General features: G+C 44.7%; 2 protein-coding genes across 2 annotated transcripts in view; one reads left to right on the forward strand and one right to left on the reverse strand.

Annotated features, from left to right (window-relative positions):
• exoc8 (exocyst complex component 8) overlaps positions 1 to 2,623 on the reverse strand; it is a 21,708-nt gene extending 19,085 nt beyond the window's left edge. Inside the window, exon 1 of the mRNA XM_032542599.1 lies at positions 2,592 to 2,623. The gene's annotated coding sequence lies outside the window, so the exon portion shown is untranslated. The remainder of the gene's footprint in view (positions 1 to 2,591) is intronic.
• Positions 1 to 9,520, forward strand: part of sprtn (SprT-like N-terminal domain) — a 21,721-nt gene extending 12,201 nt beyond the window's left edge. Inside the window, exon 6 of the transcript XR_004336131.1 lies at positions 9,481 to 9,520. The gene's annotated coding sequence lies outside the window, so the exon portion shown is untranslated. The remainder of the gene's footprint in view (positions 1 to 9,480) is intronic.

Genomic DNA, 9,520 nt, shown 5'->3' on the forward strand with positions numbered 1-9,520 from the left:
CGGTTGTTCAGGAACAACTCGCAGGCCTTGGTTGGATGGCCTGAAACACATGGGAAACACTTCTCACTGACTGCAAATAAGAAAGCAATAGTAAGTAAGTAAATAGGGATGTAGGTAGGTAGGTAGATAATTACTAAGTGAGACTGGTTGAAGTAGATCCGACCGATAAAGGATTTATAAACCATACCGTACGAATATTTGGTTTTATTTAAAAACCGATATTCCAATATATCGGCCACTAATTTTTTTTTTTTACATCCAGTCCAAAACAGTAATAAAAGACCTAAACAGATTAGTTAATTGGTAGTTAATTTATGAGTTCTGACTAAATAATATGATAATAGTTGTTTTATTGTCACAATTAAATCGGAATGCCCATATGGCCGATTATACGGTAGGGCTTAGTTTAGATAGAGAAACTATTCAAATGAATATTAAAATTGTGATGCTTTTGTTTGTCCTTGGCAGTAGGGGGGGGGGGGGGAATGCAATTGCCAAATATTTTGGGGAGATTTTTTTAAATCGATATTTCTTTTCGCGGGAATCGATTTTTGTGTTTGGAATTTTTTAACCAATGATAAATCTTTTTTTTGGTTTAAAGTTACCGGCCGAAGGCGACTACTTCTATCCTTTTCCGCATAACATATTATGTATTTACAGTTAATTATTATTTTACTTACAACATGACTAAATGTATCGACGACAAGTGTGAGCTTTTGTTATAGAAAAAATTAGTTTTTCTTGTATCTCATGATATATTGTCTCTAAAGTGGATTATTTCCACTTTTGTTGTAAGGACAAAGAAAATCCAACCAAACTAAGATAAATGAGAACTTCGCAATAATGAAAATATCCAAAACAACTGAAACCATTGTCTTCGTTGAGAATCATTGTAATTTTTTTGGGACGATTTTTTAAAAATTGAGTTTCTCTTTCCCCTGGAATTATTTTTTTTATTTAATTTTTTACCATATTCATCATTCTGCTTTATAAAGCTACCGCGAAGCGACTACATCACTATTCTTCCAGCATAAACATATATCCTTAAATACCTCTTATTTACTTTATTATGTACTTTCCAAATAAATAAACTGTCTGAGCTGACTCTTTTTTTAGAACCACACTTGATTTCTCATGATGTCTCGTGATATATAGTTTCCTAAAACGTGTATTATTCCACTTTTTTGTAAAGGAAAAGAAAGTCACAACCACATGTAACTGGAGAATTTGTTTAATCAGAAAATACAAAACCATGGATAATTAAAAAGATCAAATGGGACACAAGCGTCTCGTCCAAGCCTATAAAATGCAATAATGCATATTTTCTCTGCATAAACTATGGTGTGTAATGAATCGTGAGGTTATTCGATGATGACAAACCCAAGAACCCAGCGGAACATAGTTGACAGTGGCCTAACGCCCTGCGGGTGGCTTTGGGTCCCCCCCGAAAGCTGCCGATCTGGTGGAACCTCGAAGAACCACCCTCCGTCATCTGGTCGAACCCGTCCGCCACCTTCAGAGCCGCATCCTTGACCCGAGGGTGACATCGTCTGTTGTGCTCGGAGATACCCTGAGCTGTGCCGCGAGTTCCACGGCCGGCCCAGTCGAATGTCCCTCTGGGCGATGCAGACCGTTCCAGGCCTCCGGCAGCTCCTGGACTACCACTCCAGACTGAGGTCCACGCTTCCTTCGCGCTCGCGGCTGTCCTCGTCCTGATCGAAAAGGATTGGTGGACACCTCCACCCCACGGGGGAAGTGGGACCGTCTGCATCACCTTCATTGTGCACGGCCTTTGACTTGTATCTTCGTGTCTCGTCCAGGAATCTCCAGGCCACTCCTTCGTGCTTGCTGTTTCTACGCCTGGAAGATGGCGCCTGGTCGGGGAACATGAGCTTGAAAAGTCCTTCATGGGGGGGGTTGTCCTTAACCGTTTGACACGCAGGAAGCTTCTCCAGGTCGTACAGGGAGTTGTAATTGTACTTCACGGTTCCCCTGCGGTTCGGCAGCAGGTAGCGATCAACGGGCAGGTTTCATCAGAAAGGCGTGCACCTTCTGCACGGGGGACATGTTTCCACGTCGACTCCACCAGGTCCCATGTAAACGAGTGTCTCCGGCGGTGTCCATGATGTTTTTACCCCAACCACCTTCTCCAGACAGTGAGGTCGACGTCCCTCTTGCTTACTCCTCGGTCTCGTTGGGGAAAGCGCCGCATCTGCCTTGAGGTCTCGTCCTTGGTGGACAACAGGCCGGTTGATTTTTCTTTCTTCCATGATGACGCTTCTGCCTGCCGTCAGATGTGGCTCAGCTGGTACTCTCCTCTCCAGGTACGAGATTCCTGGCCGTCCCCCCTCGATGACTGCCGTAGTTCTTTAGACGTTTTCTCAGGTTCTGGGGCCGTTGTTCGTCGGCCAGGGTCTGGATCGTTCTGACGAGCTCCTGCAGGTCCGTTGTCGCATCGGACTGCTGGGGACACTGCTGACGTAATTCTGCGGGTCGAAATTAGGCGATCGAGCACTTCCGTATTCGTCCCCGTCCTTTTCCTAGACTCTCTCTATCGTGTATATGTGGTGTGTTGTGGTGTTATGGTGGATATTTAACCAAAATGTGGACAACTTAAGGACAACTGTAGACAGAGGAAGATCCGCTTTCAAACCAAACAGGAAGTTGTCATGGTTGACACCTGAACGTACCGGGATTCAGAAAATCAGATGCCAACAAATATTTTTAAGTCAAATTTGACCGTCTTTAAAGTCACGATCTTTCTGAAAAACAGCATTTAACTATAACACCTTTATAGAACTTGACGTGTGCTTATTGTCATTGGATGTGAATCACTAACCAACTAATTACAACAGAAAAAACCGAGTCATTTTTGTGTTCGGCCAAACTACTTGAATGAAGGAGACCCTAAAAAACAATTCCAGAAATTCCCTTTGTGTTTGTTGGCACTTTTTTTTTAAAATTTGAAACAAGCCCTTTTGGAGGATTGCACCAATCACGGCAAACACTATAAAGATATTAGAATAGATACCGAGGCAACTAAGACGTATTTGAACACTTTGACTTAATTACTACTTTATTTTTTTTTAGTTTTTTTCATTTTTTATTATGTCTACATGTTTTCTGTTGTGTACACCTGTAATACATACTGGCATGTACCTACGTTATTACTCTAATAATAAAATTAAAAAAATTACAATTAAATTTAGCAAAAATAAGGTTTTGAAACAACTCAGCGTGTTTGTCATGTGAAGTGTTATTAAATCTAGAGCCGGAAATATGGTTAATACCAAGAGTAAAAGTTACACGATTAAAGTGGTCTAAGTGCTACAAACGACAAAGAATCTGTACTTTTGATTAATTACCTTATAAATAAAAAAGGACAATGACTACCTTGCCAACACACCTCTTCTACAAAAATTATTAGAGTTTTTTTTGTTTGTTTTTTTATTTTATTTGAAATCCTAAGCGGTAAACACGTTGTTTCATTGTGGTGTACTTGACGCAACTGTTTGTCGCTAGCGCTAGGCTGCCAGTTGGCAATTCTTCGAAACCTTGCCTCTAAACATGAAGTATAAACGTTTTAAATCAAATCATGACACAATTGAGGGTTTTAAAAGTATTATATTGTCAAACTGTACTCTGGCCACGGCTGGTTATGTCATTGTGTTGTTGAGAACCACCGTAACGCTCCACGTTAAGCTAGTCTAGCTTCAGCAAGCGAACATAAACATTGACAAGCTACGTAGCTAGTCTACGGTGGCTAAGCTAACGCTTAACTCCAGCTAATCCCATTTGTTAGTGTTTTAATTTGATGGATAGGATTTTCTGTGCTCGCAATTCGGCTTCAGGGAGCAGTTTGCAATAATACGAGACCCTCAATCATTCATCACGCGCTTTGAGGGTAATGGCTTCGGACAAGCACGTAAGAGAGGAAGTGGTTAGGTAGCTGGAGGGGGCAGCGGGTTCGTTTGCTGCCCTACTGGAAGCCGACCTTCCGGCCCGACAGGCCGCTATGTCCATCGTGGACGCGTCATGGAGACGTCTGGACCCAGTCCCGTGTCAGACCATGTTCTGAGTTCAATGAGACATTCTTTTCTGGTGAAACTCCGCGGTTTGTCGAGGTTAAGTGGGCCATAGAAATGACAACTGTAATCTATAGTATGGTTTATAGGATTGTCCAAACAACTCACTCAATTTGTACATACTGTTGTCCCCATGTTGTCCCCCATGTTGTCGCCATGTTGTCCCCATGATTGTCCTCATATTGTCTCCATATTGTCCCCATATTGTCCTCATGTTGCCCTCATGTTGTCGCCCATGTGTCCCATGTTGTCCCCATGGTTGTTTTCCCTCATGTGTTTTCTCATGTTGTCTAGTTGCCTTCATGTTGTCTTCATGTTTGCCATATGTTGTTCCTTTCTATGTTTGGCCTCGTTGTCTTCAATGTTGTCCCTCGGATGTTGTGTCTTCTTTGCCCTCATGTGTGCTTGCATGGCCCCCTTTGTCCTCATGTTGTCTCATGTTGACCTATGTTGCTCTCATGCCATGCTATATGTTGTCCTCAGTGTCTATGTGCTCATGTTACCCTCATGTTTTCAGTGTATTCCTGCTTGTCCCTCATGTATCCACATGTTGTCTTCATGTTGTCCTCTGTCTATGTGGTGTCCATCGTGCTCATGTTGTCCCTGTGTCCATCGGTTGTACCATTGATTGTTTCTGCCATCATGTTGATTTATGTTGTCCCCGGTTGTCCTCATGTTTGTCTTCATGTTGTCCTATTCAATGTTCTTTTTTAATTCACCCAAATAAATGATTGATTCCCACAACCTCTTGGCCAAGTACACATTCTTACTACTACTAAAAGACATGGAAATCTCACGGTTTCATATCAATCACAAGTAAATATGTGTGTTGTGCAATGGAGTTTCTGAAAGCTGGTCTGGTCTCTAATGTCCCTGTCGCACTTTTTTTTTTTTTTGCAGATGTGCTTGTGTGTGTATTTCCTACGAGGGGTCGGGGGGGTCTGTGTTCGATATCCGGCTCAGTGAGCCTCTGTGAGCTAACCAAGAAAGACCTGGTGGAGGTACGGAATGCCGCACACCAATATGTGTCAAAACGCCAAAGGTCAAAGAAAAAGGATCAGGAACAACTATATTATTTCAAGTCGATTAATCTGTAGAGTATCTTTTCCCATTAAACCATTTGGGTTGTTTGTATCTATAAAATTCAGAAAATGTAAAAAAAGCCCAAGATGACAGTCCTCAAATGTCTGTTTGTCAACAACATCAGAGAGTGTCGGTTTGCTGTTCACGGAACGAGAGAAGACACTGAAAATAATATTCACGATGTAAGAAGCGGAATCAAAGACTTGTACTTTGTTGTCTTAAAATAGGACTTCCCACCGACTAAGTCAAATACAAAATAGTTGGTGATTAATTTAAAATTGACAGTTAATCGATTAATCTTTGCAGCTTATTGAAACAGCCACGCAATGAATATAATATTTAATTTTTTCTGTATCAGTGATCTAAAGCGATTATAAGGCTTGACAGGTATCAAACCATTTACTAAAGTGGATTAGAGGGTTAAATAATATTAAATAGGCCACAGAAAAGTATCAGGTTAGATCTCGTTAAAAAATACAACTACAAGGTCTTCTCTAAAGTTTTTGAGCCTGTCAAGACACATTTTGCCTTCGACTCCATGTCCCAGCTGGACATGTGGTCCAATAATCAAATAATTAACTATGTATATAACAAAATACGAGATAGCTCCAACAATGTGTCATAGTGTATGAATGGAGCTGGAACTGAAAGAACAAACACACCTTTTGAACAGCAATTTACCCTTAATTAATCATTACATTTTTTTTGTTTTTAACAGACTATCTCCTCCATGAAATGATTCCGCGCTGCTGTTGTGAACCCAGAAAACCGAGACCGAGACGGCCCGGCCCCTGAGTTCTGCCAAACCACATGAACCGGATCAACACGCCAGTGGCACAAAGATATCGGTAGGTGATTCTTTCGAGATGGGCATTTCACATATGTACTGATAGTCTTATTTGTCACAACTTTTAACAGAGATGCATTACTAATAACAGAGACATAAATCTGTCCGCCGGTCAGATCTACACAGCTTCCATGACTGCGTGGAAGTGTACCGGCGAGCAAGCACTGGTGGAAATGCAACGGGTCCTCAGCACCGCAGGCCCGTATTTTGGCTTTGTGAAGCGGGCCATGAACCGGGCTCCATCTGCTCGGATCCTGGGGGAGGCCACAAGACGGACGTGTGGAGGGACCGTAGCAAAGGTCAAGGGCCGTAAGGATACGGCAGACAAGCAAGAAAATGTAAAAAGGATGGAGACCTGAGAAAGACCTCCGCGAAGGAGACTCCTGAGAAGAAGATCAGGCAATGGAAGCCTCAAGTACACTACACAGTATGAGCTTGTGTCCTCTCTAGTTGGCGCTGTAAAAGGGGCACAGTACGGGGGGGGGGGGGGTGGATCTATACAAAATGTATTTGGCAATATTTTCAGTGGCAATACTGTACTCGATACCCGGGCCAAGGTGGATCTTTTAATATATATTAACATTATTATAAGTGTTTTGGTCATTTGCAGCGATAACATCGAAGTGAGATGAAACAAACAGAGAATGTGTCTTTTTAGATGACACAGATGTTGATAAGTTCCTTTTGAGGACGTTGTTAGAAATTCAGCAAAAAGAAACGTCGTTTTAGTAGTTTAAACAAAGGTTATAAATTGCAATATAATCGCAGAATAATTTTTCAATATGTTTAAATCGCAATAGTATGTATCGGGCATAAGTATTGATGATGATATTCGTATCGGAGCGTTGGGATTCCCCCCCCCACCCTCCTCCCCTTGCAACAATATATTTTTGTTTATTTTTCTAATTGCGAAATCATACTGCCTAAACTGCATTAAAAAGGCTGCACACATCACAAAAGACGCTCGAAAATGGCACTTTAAAACATTTTAAATTACGTTGTTTATACTTTTCAGCGGATGCATTTTTTCAATTGTTCACTAAGAGATGTTGGAAATGCCTTTAACGTATACACCGTAATATTGTTAGCTCCCGTATCAAAACATCTCACATTGTGCAGCTCATGTGATTATTTAGATTCTAGGGTAGCGGCTCTGTAAGTTCGTGAGTGTAATTTCACTTCATGGTTTGGGAAGCATGGTGTAATAATGGTTTTGTTCAGACATTCTCATGTGTTTTTTCTCCCTCTTCAGGCTCCGGCTCCCAGGCATGCGGGACATTAATCCACTCATGGCACAAGGATCCTCCTGGGCGAGGACGTCCGTACCTCGCCTCTTCCCCCCATCCCCCCCAGCTCACACACCTGCAGTGCCTTCCTATCTAAGAAATCGCTCCCCCCTTCATCTCAGGCTAAAACTCTCGTTTTCCCCCGTTACCCGGGCCTTGATAACAAAGGATCTCTCGACGCGCCTCTCCTCCTCAGCCAGCTCCCTCCGTCCAAGACCCAGCTGCCCTCGTGGGCCAGAAGCAGCCCACCGAAAGAGGTCTGTGAGCAACACGAGACGCTTTCCGGCAAACATCAACGCGCGACCGTGAGAATCCCCACACCGCACGCAGCAGCAGCCGTAGCCGAACGGAATATGAGCCCAGCCAGAATGTCATGCTGAAGAACCTCTTCAACAGGTTTCAGCAGGCAGCGGCCGTCCTCCACGCAGACCCGAAACTCAAGGGTTCACGGACTCACCAGACGAGTGCTACGTCTCGTTTGTTACTTTCCTAACCATTCAGCAGCCCTATTCTCCCAGACACATCTCTGCCCAGTCCTAGTGAACCCAGCCGGTCTGGAGTTTTCAGCAGGGACCCGCTGCCCTCTGCTAACCCCACCCTGTCGATACTTCAGTGTGTCGATTGACCAGCGCAGGACTAAGCAGCGGCTGCGGGGTCAGGTGTCGGAAAATGCCGTGGACACCGGCAGCAGAAACCATCGTCCAGCATCGCTGACTTCTTTAAGACGTCGGGCCAGCGATCAGCGGCATCACGGGCGCGGGGAAAGACCAAATCAACACCGCAATGCAGGCAATAGGACCGCAACCTGCCACGCATCCCTCTCTCTCTATCGCTCATCCCTCAGTCAGGGTCGGAACGACTTGACCCCCCTCCTCGTCTTCCTCCTCGACGCTGATGGTCAGCTCGTCCCGCGTGCCCGCGAGAGGGAGGATCAAAGATCATGAGCATCTTGATTTCTGCCCTCTCCTGAATGAGGCGGAAGCAGACGCTCAGACACGAGGCACGACCGATTTAAAATTGTTCATGGGCACGTTTCGAGGGTTCCTGTGTTGGTTTTAAGGGATTTGACCAGATCTCCTTTTAAGTTTCTAATTTTTGATTTCAGGGGAAATTGACTCCACCTTTTATTTGCATGAAGAATGTTGGACACACCGTTGTACAACCAGCAGGGCGTGTTACCTAACTGAACGTATATGGCAATTCTTCTCTCACAAGTGCCTGTCGACAGTGTGTTCCTTAGTCCTAGACTAACGAGACTAAACACCAGGGTTTCACAGATAATGGAAAGTCACTTCACTTTTTACTACAGTAATCTTATCTTTTTATCAGGCAAAACACTCCAAATTCTAAACATTCCTGTCTGCTGGACGTGGGGAGGTTTTGTAGAGACGACAGAACTGATAGCAGTCCTTGTCTTAATTTGTTGAATTTTTAAGGATGACATTCACTGTGTCTGGGGTATGTCCGTCCTTGTTACCCCCCCTCGGGCTCGGGCTCTCGGATTCCTGGTCGGCTCCGGGCTCCGGTCTCCGGGGCCCCGGGCTCCGGGCTCTGGGCTCTCGGGCACCGGGTCTCCGGGCTCGGACTCTGGACTCCGGCTCCTTCACAGTTTAGACTTCCTACATTTGATGAGTTAGTTTGATCGCATGACGTGGAAGCAGATCGTTTGTTTTGAATCCTGAACCAGTAGTTACAGTACCAGAACTGAAGTCAGATCTTGTCTTAACTTTGTTGAATAATTAGCATTCACTTGTGTTGGTGGCTCGGGCTTCGCGGGCGTCTGTCTCTGGGTCTGGTCTGGGGGCTCTGGGCTCTGGGCTCCGGGGTTCGGCTCTGGGTCTCTGGGCTCTTGACTCCGGGCTTTGGGTCTATGGACTCTGGTCTCGGTGGCCGGGCTCCGGTTCTCTGGCTCGCGTTCTGGACTCTGGGCTTGGGCTCTGGTCCGGGTTTCGGGTCTCTGGTCTCTGGGCCTGGGCTGGAATACTGGGCTTAGTCTCTGACTCTGGCTCGACTGGCTGGGCTGTGGTCTCGGGCTCTGGGCTCTGGGGCCAGGCTCTGGGGTTCCGGTCTCTTTCTCCGACTCCTCACATGACACTTGCCTACATTTGATGAAGCGTTAGATTTGATCGGCTATGACGGGAAGCAGTATCAGTTCTGGTTTGAATCCTGAAGATGAAAGTGTAGAAAGGTTACTTCAGGTCACTCACCTTCCTCTAGGG

Source organism: Etheostoma spectabile, chromosome 18 (assembly GCF_008692095.1).
Source record: "Etheostoma spectabile isolate EspeVRDwgs_2016 chromosome 18, UIUC_Espe_1.0, whole genome shotgun sequence".
Taxonomy (NCBI): domain Eukaryota; kingdom Metazoa; phylum Chordata; class Actinopteri; order Perciformes; family Percidae; genus Etheostoma; species Etheostoma spectabile.